The following is a 17,624-nucleotide window of genomic DNA, read 5'->3' as shown; positions in this document are numbered from 1 at the left end:
ATGAAACGGGACAAAATTAGACTGGAACGAAACTGAAAACCGATATCAAACAGGACTAAATAAACGGGAACAATACCGGACAGGAAATACCAACAGGAAACAGGACCGAGACAAAACCCACATCTAGCGGGGTAGAAGTTCGTTGACAGACTGACAAAGGAAGAGTGAGAGCACTGAGCTTAAATAGACGGAAAGCCAATCCGTCAATGAGCCGCTGCTGGTGCCACAAGGGTGGGGCCATTTGGGCGCCATGGCAACCGTGACACCAAAATGCAAATATAAACAATACAGGGACACATTGATAAATATGTGTCACAGGTTCATTTTTATATGTACCTGTGCCTTGTTGTAGTTAAAGTAATAAATGCAGGAGACCAAAATCACTTAGACATAATTACAAATTACAAACATGACTACCCAAAAACATAGTCAGAAACTTTTACTTCTTAAAATGACTATTATCGTTATTGGAATCATTTCACAAGAGCAACGCGTGGTGGAGGGACATTTTGGCTCAAGGTTGCAACATAAGGGGGTTTCCGACAGTTACTGTAAATTCCGGACTATAGAGCGCACCTGATTATAAGCCGCACCCACCACATTTTAAGTGATTTGCCACTTTTGCACTCACACAAGCCGCACCCATGTATAGGTCGCGAGCACCCGCATTAATACTTGTGTCACAATCACAAGTTTATCCCAGACCAGGCTGTAAATTCCACAATTACAGGGATTTTGTAGAGGTTTATTGTTCTATATTCTTTATCAATTATCTATTATCCGTTATCGGTCAAATCATGATACACTACAAAGCCAAGAGGCCGAGACACTTGCTCCCAGCCAAAAGGCTGAGTCAAGGTCCTAGCCACAGGGCCGGGTAGCGATCAGTGCAAATGCACCATTCCCGGAGGTACTGCAATACCAGGCCGATGCAAGGAGTGGACAGAGCAAGCTCTTATTCCATCTCCCAATTGCAAAAATCAATGCTTTGCTGCATTATGGGCAACCACAGATCCTTTCAATTAGGGCTTTTATCTCTTTAAACTTTATAGATGGAACACAATTCTAGAACCACAGTTGGCATCAAAAATGGAAATTGATACCCTAATTAACGTATGATGCAGACTTGTAAAGTCCAGGTCCCGTTGAAAGTAATCCAAGGAAACAAAATGTATATTTCCAAAGTTAAGGGTGGGAAAAATATATATCCACAATTGTCCGCTGCGACAACAGACAGATCTACCGGTAACTCAGCTTTACCCCAATTCCCATCAGCCTGCGTTTGCTCCGCCCCTTCTTTTTGATTCGTCCGTAGAACACATAACAGAATAAATCTCTAAAATAAATACATTACAAAAATATACAGTTGCAAATACATATTATACATGGTTACGCATATTTACAAAGAAAGACGGTACACCGAGAGAGTTTTCAAAGCTTTAATAATAATAATATAACTTTCATCCCAAACCGTGCCTTTGAAATGTACCAACACGCTAGTAGGATCACGCTTGCAATGAATTAAACGTGCCTATTAAAAAAAAGCATCCCGTAATTGTGAAATTTCACGGAAGATCGTCCTCAACTTTCTCCTCACAACTATAGCCATCAAGGGCGTATTCCTCATTATCGGAAAGTACCTTAACTTTACAGACAATGTATGCTTATACTTAGAAGTTGCAGTCTTTCTTGGCGCACATATCCTGCTGGTCTTAATCTTACCTTTTATTCTCCAGGACATGCACATTGTTTGGTACAGGTGTCATTTTTTTACGCTAAAAGCTACTTTTTTTGTTACTGATTAGTGCGAATGGGTACCAGTTTGATATGCATTTCTAAAGTAACAGGTCATTACTATATTTTTACTATGTTATCACCAGGTTGTAATTATCAGAGGTTAAAATTACGACAGTTAAACATTGTCCTAAAAAAAATCACAACAACCAATGGCACATCTTCAGAAGCAGTCTGCGAGCTACTCTGGGTGTCTGAGGGGGCTACCTGGTGCCCACAACACCACATAAGAGACCTCTGGTGTAAAATATGTCAGCCCTCTTGGATCCCCCTAGCCTGTTGTGGCCAAAAGGAAGCTATACCTGATTCTGTCTGACATTATTTGTCAAAACAATTGGACATCATTGTACGCTTAATGAGGATAAATAGTTATAGTTACACAAGTAATGTATTTTACCACTATTAGGAGCACCAGATCATCAGGCTTACCCTCAAAAATGAGTCTTTTGTGATTTCATTTATATACAAAGTGCACCGCACTATAAGATGCAAGGAACTAAAATTACAGTAAAGGCTAGGGTTACACACTAAATACAAAAGTGCTGTATTTGTGCATTGATCGGTTGTAAAATATCACTGATCACACTTGCATAACATTGGATGCAACAGGACTCAAACCTAGATCACAATGTGGACAGTGCGGGATCTTATCCACCGGACAGACAGTGGTGGTTCTACACTAAATTACTCCCTGGGCGAGACCACCTCCAAAGTCAATCTTCACTGAATAAAGAGAACGGCATTGTGGGAAGTATTTCTATCATCCTGAAATATATAAATAAGTCCTGATGCCGTCTCATTTGTCGTTTGCGTCCCTAGTAGCTGGTGGATAGGATGTGGCATTTCTATGTGCCGCTATGCAAGTTCAATTCCTGTTGCATCCACCGTTAAGCAATGGAGAGCAAACATCCATGTTTTTTTTCCTGTGAGTTTCTATTAAAAAATGTCTCGATAGTGAACCTAAATTGTTTAATCAGCTTCCTTATAAAGTATATTTAGCAATTTACATCCAAAACGGGGACTGCTGGTGTGACAGCGTGACTGTAAACTGGAGTTACTGGAGTTTTCCATAACATGAGCATCACCTAGAGGCAGTGGATATGACACAATAATTAGAATTCGACTCTCTTTATTTATTATTCTTATTTTTTTCATCGTATTTTGTCCTGTTAAGCACTCTTATTTCGGTTGCACTACACAATGCAGAGACATCTTGGGGTCAAATTATACACACTGTCCCTTTAAAAGATTTTGAGTGCATGTTTCTCATGACACCATATTTTACAAATTACATTTTGCACGTTTTCGTCTTATCTTACATTTTTTTTTTTTCCGTAATAATTTAATTTTGGTACTTTTGAGCTTCCATACCCTAAGGCCAGTGAGCCTTTCATAAGGTAAAATGTACTTGTACTTTCCAAATTCTCAACCGTTTTGGCATGCTGTACAGTAGTGTCACACTTAACCGGGCTGCTGTCTTTTTGATGCGTCAAGGTCTGCAACTGCAGCGCCGCTGTTCGGATCTCCGGCTGCACTTCCGGACCCGCGATTTCCATCCGCCGTTGCAATTTCTTGAGCTCTGCTCCTAGTAACAACCATATCAAACAACTTATTACCACACACAACTTTATCATACACATCTTGTTTTCCTAATTTAACGTTACTGCCCTGTTGATCCTGGTTGGTCCCATTGACGGTGGCAGCGTGAGCCTTGGTACAGTGGTTCAGATGGTACCAGGTTGAGCTGCCCTCGACCTGGACTGCGGTCGGCGTTGCCCTCACGACGGTGTAGGGTCCCTCACGCCTCGGTTGGTTCCACTTTCGTCGAAACACATTGATGTCCACAAGATCCCCTGGGACCACCGTCTTCTCGAATGGTTGATCGACCTTGGACTCTTGTCTCTTCACCAGCCGGTAGATGGCCTTCTGGACAGCCGTCAATTGTCTCATACAGTCTCTCAGTTCAGTTTGTAGTTGCTCAAGTGGCGGCCCCTTATAGGGACCTCCCAGATGCGGCTCTGGTCTGGTCTGCCTGTTAGCATTTCATGCCGTGTTAAATGTGTGATCCGATGAGTTTGCATGCGATAACTCATCAGTGCTAACGGTAGTGCATCCCCTCAGTTGAGCCTAGTACTCGCACAGATCTTGTTTATCTTTGATTTTAATGTTCCATTTACTCTTTCCACGTCCCCTGACTTTGTGGATGATACACTGCACCAAACCGTTGTTTAATGTGTAATTCTTGTAGGATGCCCTTCACGACCTTTTGAACAAATGCTTATTTTGATTATCTGAGCTTATTTCTGACGGTATACCAAATCGCGGAATAACTTCTCTGATCAAAAACTTAATTACTGTTTCCGCACCTAGATCTTTTGATGGAACTGCTCCTGATATTATTCTCTGCACAGATTACACACTGGTTGAGCACTTCGTCTACCGTGGCCTGTAAATATGGAGACCTGTAACCTTTTTCTTCAGCTATTTTACAACCTCCCCCCTTGCACAATGATCTAAATTGTGCTATTGTCAACTGATATAAAATCAAAGGTATTTCCCCGTTACCTATTCTCCTTAAAAATCCTCCTGATGCTCCTGCATCTGGAGAGACACATCCCCGTTGTCCTGGAAAGCAGATTCAAAATACAATTTTAGCAGTATTCCTGTGTTAAAAATAAAATAATTTACAATCCAAATGTATCAATATTCCTCAGATTTGTAAACACTACGTCAATCAACAAGATCCTAACGTGACTTAATGCAGACTCGTGTTGTCTGTTGTCACCGCCTCGTTGACGGCCTTGGACGTCTGGCTTAGTCCATTGTGACGTTCAATCCGCTGCTGGAATGTGTCCATGAGCCTTATCAGTGCAACACTGACCTTGGTCGTCGTCGGTTTTCTTTCTCTTTCTTCTCGAAACCGGCTGCAATCAGTTCAGATTGCCCCCTGCTCACTGTTCGAGGACACTGTTCGAGGCCTGGATGTGCTCCAGTGTCCCCACAACCCTGCCTGTTGACAAGCGGCGCAGACAATGGATGAGTGAACGTCCTTGTTTGTTTGTTTTTCTTTTTCCTGCTGTAATCTCCTCACAGCCATCTTCAGTCCTTTTCAACAGTCCGTTTGACTTCAGAATCCTGTTAAATCGGTCATGTTTACAAACTTGGATGTTTACTCTAGGTTAAATGACCATGCAGACATTATCTTAGCCATTATATTCTTAAATTTTCCATGGTCTTCCTCAAAATCGATTAATCTGCTCCTCATTGTCCTTTGAAAATGCTCTCCATTGACAAATCGTTTCCTTAATTTACCCAAACTATACATATCATGTTTAACAGAACAAGATCTCACAAATCAAGAGGTTTCTTTCAAATCAAGAGGTTTCTCGGCATAACGCCGGCTCGGCAGCTTTTATATCCGTGGTCCACACGAGAAAATGACGCGGAAATGGCGCGATGAGGAAGCGGAACAGTCGCTGGCGTCTGTTTTGCGGGCATACCACCGATGAACAGCGGGTTGGCCAATTTTGCGCATTTTCCATCGCGGGCAACCACGGGCAAAAAAAAAAACGCAAAATTTTACCCGCGATACAGACCGGGCCCTTACCTTGCCAAGAATGGATTTTTTTCATCAACTTTTAGAGGGAATGTTTGCAAATGATGTGCCTGAAATAAATGGCAACCTTGTGACCACATAAAGTGTAAATAAAAGACACATATAGACATCCAAATGCTTATCAAAAGCATCTATCACACTCATATGGCATGCGGAAAATGATGACAATGAAATAGAAAATGCGAATACTTTCTCCAATACAAATCTCAGCAGGGGGTGAGGGGGCGTTGAGCTCCTCAGAAGAGGGGATTCGAAGCTGGCAAAGCAAGGACTCGGCACAGATTCTCATATCACTTGCTACGTCTTCTCGCTTTGTCCCTTGAGTGTGCTTGCAATAAACTTTTGCTGAAATAGCTTGGAGCAGCATTGTATGAGAAATGTACTTTGTCTATTCAAAATTCCATTTGTCTGTGTGTGTTTTTTGGACCTTGATTTGAAAGCATTTAAAAGTGATTTTAAAAACTACTGCAAACATATTACAAGGTTTGATATTAAAGGTCATAATCTGGTCTAAAAATGAGGCAGAAAAACATATTGGTGGTTAGCTATATCAAATAACATAGTCACACAACAAGAATTAGAATTGTCTTTATTGGTATTGATATCAACGTTGTGAAACATTGTTTGCAACGAGTTTAGACATGGCACTCCAGGGTAAAAAATCTATTATAGAGACTTTTAAGTTTTCTATTCCGTGAAACTTCTAACTTAAACAAGTCTGATCACATTACCCAATTTTGGCTGACCTGCACTGGCTCCTTGTCACTTAAAGAAGTAATTTTAAGGTTCTGTTGGTATTATACAAAATTGTACAAAAAAAAGAAAAAAAAGAAATGAATATAAAGTAAGAAGCCAAGAGAAAAGAAACAAAAGGAGAAGATAAAAGGAAATAGAAAAGCAGAAAAGATAGCAAGAAATAGAGGTAAACAAACTAGAGAAAAAAGACGAAACAAATAAAAACCAAAAAAGGAAAATAGAGAAAAATAGATCAACAATTGCATTTGAAAATTGCAGGTGTATTAATGGATCTGCAAAATGTATGATTCACCGAGATTACTTTTTATAAGGGTACTTACTGAAGGAATTGATAAAAAAGGAAAATAGAGAACAGTAGATGAAAAAGCAAAAAAACAAGTAAGGGCTATGAAAAATCAAATAAGAGGAAATAAATATCAGAGAAAAGGGGGGTAGAAAAAAGCAAGGGAAAAAATCATAAAAAGTCAGAAAAAATTCAGATATTGTGTTGCATTCAAATAATTTCCAGATATAAAAATCTTGTTGCCAACATTGTACATCCACCCAAAAAGTTCCATTGAATGCATGTATGTATTGTGCAACTAAATAAATCAATCCCATGAATTGTTAGAATTGTGGAACAAAGGATACTTTTTGAAAAAAGGAAAATCCCATATAAAAGTTGTTGTGAAAACAGCAGACGTTTGTTAGTCATTAAGGTCGACAATGGATTATTCAGAAGTCATCAGGGAACTTATGGAGTTAGTTGGCTGAGCTCAGCGGGCCAATATACTGGACTGTCTCAGAAAATTAGAATATTGTGATAAAGTTCTTTATTTTCTGTAATGCAATTAAAAAAACAAAAATGTCATACATTCCGGATTCATTACACATCAACTGAACTATTTCAAGCCTTTTATTATTTGAATATTGCTGAATTTGGCTTACAGCTTAAGAAAACTCAAAAATCCTATCTCAAAATATTAGAATATCATGAAAAAGTATACAAGTAGGCTATTCAACTAATCACCTGAATCATCTAATTAACTCGAAACACCTTGCGAGGGTTTCCTGAGCCTTAAAAACACTCAGCTTGGTTCAGTAAACTAAATCACAAGTATGGGGAAGACTGCTGATCTGTCTGCTGTCCAGAGGACCATCATTGATACCCTCCATCAGGAGGGTACGACACAAAAATAAATTTCTCAAAGAGCAGGCTGTTCACAGAGTGCAGTTTCAAAGCATATCCACAAAAAGTCTGTTGGAAGGGAAAAATGTGGCCGGAAACGCTGCACAACCAAGAGAGATGACCGCAGCCTTAACAAAATTGTGAAAAAGAGCCACTTCCAGAATTTGGGGGAGCTTCAAAGACAGTGGGCTGAAGCTGGAGTCCAGGTATCAAAAGCCACAGTTCACAGACGTGTCCGGGAAATGGGCTACAATAGCCGTATTCCCATGGTCAAGCCACTTCTGAACTCAAGACAACGGAAGAAGCGTCTGACTTGGGCTATGGAGAAGAAGCACTGGACAGTTGCAGAGTGGTCCAAAGTCCTCTTTTCAGACGAAAGCAAGTTTTGCATTTCATTTGGAAGTCAAGGCGCCAGAGTCTGGAGAAAGGCTGGAGAGGAGCAAAATCCAAGTTGCTTGAAATCCAGTGTGAAGTTCCCACAGTCCGCAATGGTTTGGGGAGCCATGTCAGCTGCTGGTGTTGGTCCACTGTGTTTCATCAAGTCCAGAGTAAATGCAACTGTGTACCAAGAGATTTTAGAGCACTACATGCTTCCATCTGCTGAAAAGCTCTATGGAGATGAGGATTTCATTTTCCAGCATGATCTGGCACCTGCCCACAGTGCCAAAACCACCAGTAACTGGTGCACTGACCATGGCATCACTGTCCTTGATTGGCCTGCTAATTCCCCTGACCTGAACCCTATTGAGAATTTGTGGGGTATAGTTAAGAAGAAGATGAAAGACACCAGACCTACAAATGCAAATGAGCTGAAGGCCGCTATCGAAGCATACTGGGCATCAATAACACCTCAGCAATGCCACAGGCTGATTGCCTCCATGCCACGCCGGATTGATGCAGTAATCCGTGCAAAAGGATTCCCAACCAAGTACTGAGTGCATCAATGGACATTTTCAAATGTTTGATTTAGTTTTGCTGTTATAAAATTATTTTTTTACTTGGTCTGAGGAAGTATTCTAATATTTTGAGATAGGATTTTTGAGTTTTTTTCAGCTGTAAGCCAAAATCAGCAATATTCAAATAATAAAAGGCTTGAAATAGTTCAGTTGATGTGTAATGAATCCAGAATGTATGACATTTTTGTTTTTTTAATTGCATTACAGAAAATAAAGAACTTTATCACAATATTCTAATTTTCTGAGACAGTCCAGTATATGCATTAGTTAAAGGATTACGTATCAATTAGGGACATTGAATATAGGCCATGCAAAAATTAAAGATAGCATTTCCCAGTGGTAAATTGTAACAGGAAGTACTTTCAGCAACTGAAAATATAAGCTACATAATACCGTCATTTTAGCGAACATATATACTTACACACGTATTGTTTGGATCCTTTTGAGATGAAAAAATCATATATGTTGATAAATGCACACGCAAGATTAAAAATTGCATTCGAAAATTGCAGATATATTTGTGGATCTGCAAAATACATAATGGCGGCGCATGGATGCATGCATGCGGCTAGTTTCTCTCCAGCTAATCTTCTATTTATTGCCGTTCTCTTGTCTTTTTTGCTTTCACTTTTGGACACATGTGTGGCCAAAAACACTTGCAGTAGGGACGAACTTATTCGGTTGGGTGGGCGTCTAAATTTCGACTTTTCGGACACTTTTTATACCGCCTATGATATACCGAGCGAACTTCAAAGAGATCCGGCATCCTTGTGGACAGCTATTCCTCTTAATAAACGACAACAACGGCGCCGTAAGGACAGAAAACAGAAGCGTGGTTGCCGTGCAGGTAGATGTGTGAAGCGTGCGAAGTCTAAGCAGCAAGATGGACGCGAGGATGTAACTAATTTCATCATTCAATCCTCGCCGGACAACCGAAGCTTTACACTCAGCGCACACGAAAAGCCACAACCGCGGCATCTTTTGAAGATCTCGACAAAGACTACAAAGAGTTCAGCTAAGTCAAATGATTCAGCAAAGCTAAAATATGGTCTGTTAAATATTAGATCGCTTGCTCCAAAAGCTTTACTTGTTGATAACATTATTCGTGATTATAAACTTAACTGTATGGGTCTTTGTGAAACTTGGTTACGCCCAGATGAGTATTTAGCGCTAAATTATGCTTCTCCCCCAGACTACGAGAGTAGCCATATAGCACGCACGTTGAAAAGGGGTGGTGGTGTTGCGCTAATTTCTGAAAAATCGCTCAAATTTAATCCTCGTACCTCTAATAATTACAAGGCGTTTGAGGCTCTTGTGATGCGGTCCTCTCTATTGTCAATTTATGTAATAACTATCTATCGCGCACCTGGGCCATACACAACTTTCTTAGACGAATTTGCTGAACTTTTGTCTGAACTAGTAACCTATGCAGACAAAATTATAATTATGGGGGACTTTAACATTCATATGAACTCCCCACTCAGTTCACTTACTATTGCGTTTAGGTCTCTAATTGATGCATTTGGTTTTAATCAACTGGTTGATTTGCCAACCCATAAAGATGGGAACACGCTAGACTTGATTCTGACTCGAGTTTTAACCTCAAACATTATGGTGTTACCGTGTACTACCGTTATCTCGGATCATTATTTAGTTACATTTGAGGTGCTAGCTAAATGTAGTGTTAAAAAAGCTGAAGGATTTAGCGGACGCAATATAAGCACTGGCACAGTTTCTGAGCTCTTTGAACTCCTTCCTGGAGCAGTTGCGTCCTTTCCTTCATACAATGGCTCGATTGACTCACTCATGAATGAGTTCAATACCACCCTGACTAGTGTCCTGGATTCAATAGCGCCCATAAAGCTAAAATCACGTCATAAAAGACGCACGCCATGGTTTACTGATGAAACTAGAACCCTTAAAAAAGAATGCAGGAAATTGGAAAGAAAATGGCGTGCTACCAAGCTTGAGGTTTTCCATCAAACCTGGTGTGACAGCTTGTAAAGTATAAAGCGGCCCTTGCCTCTGCAAAATCGGCCTACCTTTCGAAGGTGATTGCGTCTCAAAAGAACAATCCCAAAGCCCTTTTTGACACTGTAGCATCGCTTACAAGGCAACAGACTATCGCAGATAGTTCGACGCACTCTGCTCATGACTTAATGGTCTTCTTTACTAAGAAGATTCAATGCATACAGGAAGAAATTGCTAAAGACATTATTAAGACCACACATATTAAAGGGCTGACATCTACAGATGCACGACAGGGTGGCTGTCCTGGGAAATTGTCCGGTTTTAGTGAACTGTCACTTGATGATCTAAAACAGGTGGTGAATGCGGCCAAACCGACAACTTGCCAGTTCGACCCGCTCCCAGGTTCACTTATTAAAAGTCTTTTTGGCGTCCTTGGGCCTTCAGTTCTAAATATTATAAACATATCACTCTCCTCAGGTGTAGTTCCAGCAGCTTTTAAGTCCGCCGTTATTAAACCCACACTGAAACGACCCAACCTTGATCCAGAAATCTTAAGTAATTATACACCTGTGTCAAACCTACCTTTCCTCTCCAAAGTACTTGAAAAAGTAGTGGCACAGCAGCTGAATGTTTTCATATCCGAGAATAACCTTTTTGAATCCATGCAATCAGGATTCAGGGCTAACCACTCTACTGAGACAGCTCTGATCAAGGTAACAAATGATCTCCTACTGGCAATGGATTCTGGCGCTTCATCACTTTTGCTGCTGCTGGATCTTAGTGCTGCTTTTGACACAGTGCACCACAATTTCCTACTAGAACGGTTGGAAAAATGGATTGGTCTCTCAGGAACCGTCCTCTCGTGGTTCAGATCCTACCTCTCAGATAGGACGCACTGTGTTAAATATGGTGAAATGACATCTGAGCCCTTTAATGTTACCTGCGATGTTCCGCAGGGTTCAGTGCTTGGCCCCCTTCTTTTCAGCATTTACATGCTTCCATTAGGTGATATTATTCGCAAGTACAATATCAGCTTCCACTGCTACGCAGACGACACTCAACTATATCTTCCGTTGGAGGAATCTACCACACTAAACTGTGGAAATTTGGAGGCCTGCCTCATTGAGATAAAAGAGTGGAGGTCACTCAATTTCTTGCGTCCTAACTCTGAAAAGACCGAAATGTTAGTCATTGGTCCATCTAAATGCCGTGACTTATTCTCAAAAACTGCTGTGAACATTGACAAATGTCACATCACACAGAGTGACTCAGTTAAAAATTTAGGTGTCATATTTGACCCTGATCTATCCTTTGAAATGCATGTAAAGAAAATTACTAGAACCGCTTTCTTCCATCTTCGTAACATTGCTAAAATCCGTTCAATATTGTCTCAGTCTGATGCGGAAATTACAATTCATGCATTTGTTACCTCCCGTCTCGATTACTGTAATGCACTACTCTCTGGTCTCCCGAAGTCTAGAATCAAGTCTCTTCAGCTGGTACAAAATGCCGCAGCGAGGCTTTTAACTAGGACAAAAAAGTACGATCACATAACACCGATTTTGGCTAACCTGCATTGGCTCCCAGTTAGCCAAAGATGTGACTTCAAAGTTCTCTTAGTATTGTACAAAATCATACATGGACTTGCTCCCTCTTATCTTTCAGATCTGATTTGCCCCTATGTCCCAGTCCGAAGCCTACGATCTGAGAGTGCCAGTCTTCTGGTGATCCCAAGAGCAAAGAAGTGTTCTGCTGGTTCGAGAGCGTTCTCCTTCCGGGCACCGGTGCTGTGGAATGCTCTTCCCCCTGAGATCCGATCTGCAACCTCAGTGGAAATGTTTAAATCTAAACTTAAAACTCACTTCTACTCCATAGCATATGAATAACCTACTCTTCTCGTCGGCTGAAAAATAGTCTGTGTAATACAGTGTAATAATCTGTGAAGCCCTTTTTTGACTCTTCGTGATTTAGGGCTATATAAATAAAGATGACTTGACTTGACTTAACCCAGATTTCTTCTTTTAATGTTGCTAAAGGAATTAAAATGGTAGTGAAAGTCCTTGAAAAGTGCAAGAATTTGGCCTTGTAAAGAACACTTAAGGACTAGAACGTCACCAAAAAGACTTTTTATTAGTAGTAATTTATTAACTATTTACTTGAATATATTACATTACATTTATATGATTTCCGATTGGCTGGCCAGAAAAAAAAATCCTGATGGGTCGCTTGTGGCCCATGAGCAGCAGTCTGCCCACCCCTAGTCTAGAAGACTGTATCAAGATCACGGTCGTTACAACCCGATGATATCTATTATTAAAAGTTATCTATGTCCTGTGAAGACACTTAGGCCAGTGTGACTGAGAATCAGCATGAGGTTAATCTCTTGAGGTACAAAGATTCCCCCCACTAACCCTTTCAAGAACTGATGATGCTTCCACAGGCTGATTCTGAACCCAAAACGACCTCCCTCCCCCAGGGTCCGCTTGATTGCATGTAGGGCCCCTGTGTTGTGTACATGTACACGTGACGATAGCAGTCGTCTTTGATTGAATGCTGGGAAAACAAATGTCATCGTGTCAGCATGTGCATGTGTTAAAAGAGAGTTTTATTAGATGGTGTGAGTATCCCTGCTCGGACCATTCTATTGCTGCAATTTTATTATGTAAAATTCCTACAGTGAGTCATGTTGTCTTACATTCAAAACCCATGATTCGCTGTTGTTTATGCAAAATAATGAAAATCAATCAAGTTGTTAGTTTTAGGTTTTAGTTGTACTATGTATTAAGTTAAGACATTGCTTCTTTATTATGTTCTGTCACATTTTGAGCTTTGTAGCTAGCTATCTTAGTACCTTTTTATCTATCTAGCAAGCATTTTACATTTTTGCATCCACGCCTTACATGCAAAAGGTCCCCCGTTCGAGACAGGGTGGAAACATTTGTTGGCCTGATGAGAGATGGGCACCACCAGGCTGCCCATATGACCCTAGAAATACCAACTATGACCATTATCTAGATAACAGTTTAAGTTTGCTGGTCATCTAGCTAAAATTTGGCCTTTTTTTGTCAGAACCAGAACAGGAGGAGGACCCAGATGCGTAACGTTTCTCACACATGCTTTATTTGACGTGAATGGGGCAGTCATGTACGTTAACACAAACGCCAGTGATTCGGCGATCGCTGGGTGGAAGAAGTAGGGCAGAAGTCTGGCATGGAACAACAGGAAGCCAGAGGCCGACAAGATCGATACCAGTTACACGAGCAGATACCGGACAGATGGGGTCGAAACCGGACAGGACGAGGCAGACGGTATTGATATCAGATACAGAAGAATGGAGACGGATATCAGACAGGACGAGACAGACGGGATCAATACCTGACACTGGTGACTGGTGTTCGATATTAAACAGGACAAGATCGACGGGGACGATACCAGACACTGGAGATTGTAGAAAGGTATCAGTAGGATACCGGACAGAGTCAAAACACAGGTCTTGCAAGTCCGTTGACAGACTGACAAAGGGTGAGGAAGAGCACTTAGCTTAAAAAGGAGGGAAGCCAATCAGTCAACGAGCTGCAGCTGGCGCCAAACGGGCGGGGCCAATCGGGGGCAATGGGCAACCGTGACATCTTTCTAGCTAGCTACTGTAGATTTTTTTTATTTTTTAGCTACCTATCCAGATATTTAGATGGCTTTTTACTCTTTAAGCTAGCTATCTAGCGTTCTTTTGGAATCTATCTTGTTTATCTTTCTAGCTAACTATAAAGCCATCTTGCTAAGTTTTTATTTTAAAATTCATATCAAACTAAGTGCCCTTTGTGCTAATTAGTAACAAAAAGTAACTTGACGCTTGAAAAGTGTTAGAGACCCCTAGATATACCCTTGCTATATGCACGAGGTGGGGGTGAAATGTAATCAAAACGCTGCCAATCAGAGCGCCATTGCTCCCTAGTGTAGTGAAGGTGCAATTGCACTTGATTCTTTGGTAAGGTGTCGATGTCCCATCCCTCTTTTTGAGAACCACTGAGTTAAGCCAATTTGGTCACACATTGGCACATAGGTGAGGCTGAGTCTCCCCTACTGGGCGGGGGCGATCAAGAGTGTATGAGAATAGGTTGTTTTCTATAAGGTGCTATTTCTGCTTGTTCAATCTGACTGGCATCCATTACCGCGGTTGATTTATGTATTTGTTTCTGTTAAGGTTGGATGAATTGATTGAGGTATCGTTAAAAAAGTTTAACGATGAAAGGTGTCTCTATTGAGTATTTGTTAACGATACCTAATTTAGTTCAAAGAGGTCTCATGCTTTGTCTTTTGCTTCTCCTATCTTATCTATCATTAGGAAGGAGAAATATGGAATGGGAGGAATGCTGAAAAGTAATGCCGTGCTCGTCCCTGCGTTTTTTTGGGGGGTTTGTTGTTGTTTCTACTTGTGAGTCTAGCATGAAAATGTTGAAAGTAAGAATAGGTCTTCTACAAGTACAGGCCAAATGCCAACCCTAATCCAGAAAAGATGAAAAAGAAGAGCGTATTAAAAATGTCTAAGAAGCACACGTACTTGCATGAACATCATGAACGAGCTGACACAAACCAGGAAATGGCTGTGAGTCAAAATTTTCTAAATGCTGTACAGCTTCTTTAAATAAAAAGGGTGGAAATTATATTTTTATCCTGCTTTTTTTCTGGTTTTGGACAGCAAGATTATATAAGATGCCAGTCCGTTATTTTGGCGATTATCCCTTACTGTTAGGGGTTATTTTGACTAATAAGCACTGTTTGCATATTCATTGGCCAATAATATTGCTGTCGATCTGCTTTTTGTACCCTTGGAGATTTGATAAAATGAAAGGCTCAGGGAAAGGCATTTGAAAGAGATTTGGCATTCTGTACCGTCAGGGGGTTTGCGTGCAGTTCTCCATTGTTCTCGTTGTCATGACCCGGAACAGAATCAGGACCCAAATGCGTGACGTTTGTCACACAAGCCTTTTATTTTACGGGAAATGGGGAGTCATGCTTGTTAGGCAGCAGTCTGGCGTGGAATGATAGGAAGCCAGAAGCGGACGAGATCGATACCAATTGCCCGAGCAGGTATCAGACAGATGGGGTCGATAATGGACAGGACGGGACAGGATTGATATCAAAACAGGATATCGAAAACAAACAGAACAAACTAGAATGGAACGAAACTGGAGACAGATGTTAAACAACGGGACAGACAGGATTGATATCAAAACAGGACATCAAAATTAAACAGGACAAACTAGACGGGAACGAAACTGGAAACCGATATTAAACAGGCCAAAATAAATAGGAACAATACCGGACAGGAAATACCAACAGGAAACAGGATCGAGTCAAAACCCACGTCTTGCGGGGCAGAGGTTCGTTGATGGACTGACCAAGGAAAAACGAGAGCACTGAGGTTAAATAGACAGAAAGCCAATCTGTCAACGAGCCGCAGCTGGCGCCAAACTGGCGCCAAACTGGCGGGGTCAATTGGACGCAATGGCAACCGTGACACTCGTTGCAAGTTCAAAATTCCTTGATGTCTTCTCTCCTTATTTTGAGTGTTTACTAAACTATAATCAAGTCAAGTCATGTTTATTTGTATAGCCATTAATTACACGAAGTTTCAAAGGGCTGCATAAACCACAGGCTATTATAGACTATAGACTATTATTACGCCATCAACTGATCTAAAGGGCAAGAGAAACTCAAAACCTCAGCATGAGGAAAATGTAACCTTAAAGAGGCATCACACATGAGATAATCCCTATTGCAGGATGACCAGGCTGCAATGGATGTTGCAAGGGAATCAACACAGACATTGTCAATATGAAAGATAGGTCATTCATGAGTTATAAATGTATCAAATATCAAATTTGATTATTCATGTAAAATTGATGCAAGCATGCAATGAATGAGGGCTGTGTGCTAAACCCTTGCTGTACTGCCTGTAAACCTATGATTGCAGGCCGGTCAATGAGGACGACCTGATCTTAAAGTTCACCGATGCCGCCACAAAGGTCGAGCTGATTCCACAAAGCGATGAGGCAGCCAACCGAGAATAGGTCCAGAGGCTGGCGACCAGTGGCTCTGAAACCAACCTGGACCGGAACACACAAAAAATGAAGGAGATCCTCATGTATTTCAGTGAGAATAAGAATGACCCACCACCCCTCTATAACAACGGTAATTGTGTAGAAAGGGTTCACGTATTCAGGTTCCAAGGGGTCCTTAGCTCAGATGATTTCTCCTGGACAGCAAACACCACAGCCATCTATAAGAAGATCCAGTAGAAATTTCAATTTCTGAGAGTCCTAAGGAGGAACAACCTATAGGAAGCTGCTGCTGGCCTTCTACGTGTCATCCATAGAGAGCCTGCTGACCTATTGCGTCCCCACCTGGTACGAGAGCTAAACAGAGGTGGTCAGAAAGAGGCTGCAAAGGACAGTGATAGCAGAACAGTGCACCATTGCCTGGCCTCTCCCCTATCTGATGGACATCTACTCCAATCGGTGTCTCAGGAGAGCCTACTACATCATCAAGCACAGGTTACATCCGGGCGCCCAGCTCATTATTCTACTGCCCGCTGAAAAGCGCCCCCAGGTGCATCAGAGCAAGAACAGACAGAATGAGGAAGAGCTTCTTCCAGAAAGCCATTAACACCCTGAACTCCCACCTACAGCGTTCATGAACATAACGTTCTCTACAAATGCCACTGTGAGTACGCACATATATAGTATACAGTAATCCCTTGGTTAGCGCGGTAAATGTGACCCCAAATGCGCCCTGATATAGAGTCAGATATAATTGCTGAATTTATTTTCAATGTAACAAGCTGCTAAGCTATCTGGCGCCAAGGTTTGCTTGGTTTGTTTGGGTTGCCACTTTTACACTAGCCTATCAGAGTCGCACAACAGACAATCACGCCCACCCAACACACTTGCAACCTTTCCTTGTGATAGCCTTTGCTGTGTGCTGTCTGATCTAGAATGCAATGCACAATACGTTGATATTATGATAATAAAGACAATTCAATTCAAAATATAGGACGCAATGACCCAGCGATAAATGAGAGCGAAGCAGCGCGAGCTTATATATCATTGATATATTGTTGTTGTTTTTTTTTTGCATGTTTACCTTTTGATTTATTTTACTTGCACTAAAAAGAGAAGCCCTCCAATTCTGTTATACGTGTAAAATGACAATAAAGGTCATTAATTCGACAGGAGTCAGGATTAGCCTCGACAATACAATCTTGCGCCCAATCAAGAGACCCCGCTTGTGATGCGCATGCAGACGCACACTCACGCGCACCACTCCTCTTCCACTTTTCACTCAGCCTCCCGCTGCTCTCCAT

General features: G+C 41.3%; 1 pseudogene; it reads right to left on the bottom strand.

Moving 5' to 3' along the window:
- Window positions 1-895: 895 nt before the first annotated feature.
- LOC148363318 (U2 spliceosomal RNA) lies at window positions 896-985 on the bottom strand (annotated as a pseudogene).
- Between the last annotated feature and the right edge of the window lie 16,639 nt (window positions 986-17,624).

Source organism: Urocampus carinirostris, chromosome 7, assembly GCF_059441175.1.
Source record: "Urocampus carinirostris isolate Australia breed hairy pipefish chromosome 7, RoL_Ucar_1.0, whole genome shotgun sequence".
NCBI classification, from domain to species: Eukaryota; Metazoa; Chordata; class Actinopteri; order Syngnathiformes; family Syngnathidae; genus Urocampus; species Urocampus carinirostris.
This window is presented reverse-complemented; position numbering and strand designations above follow the sequence as displayed.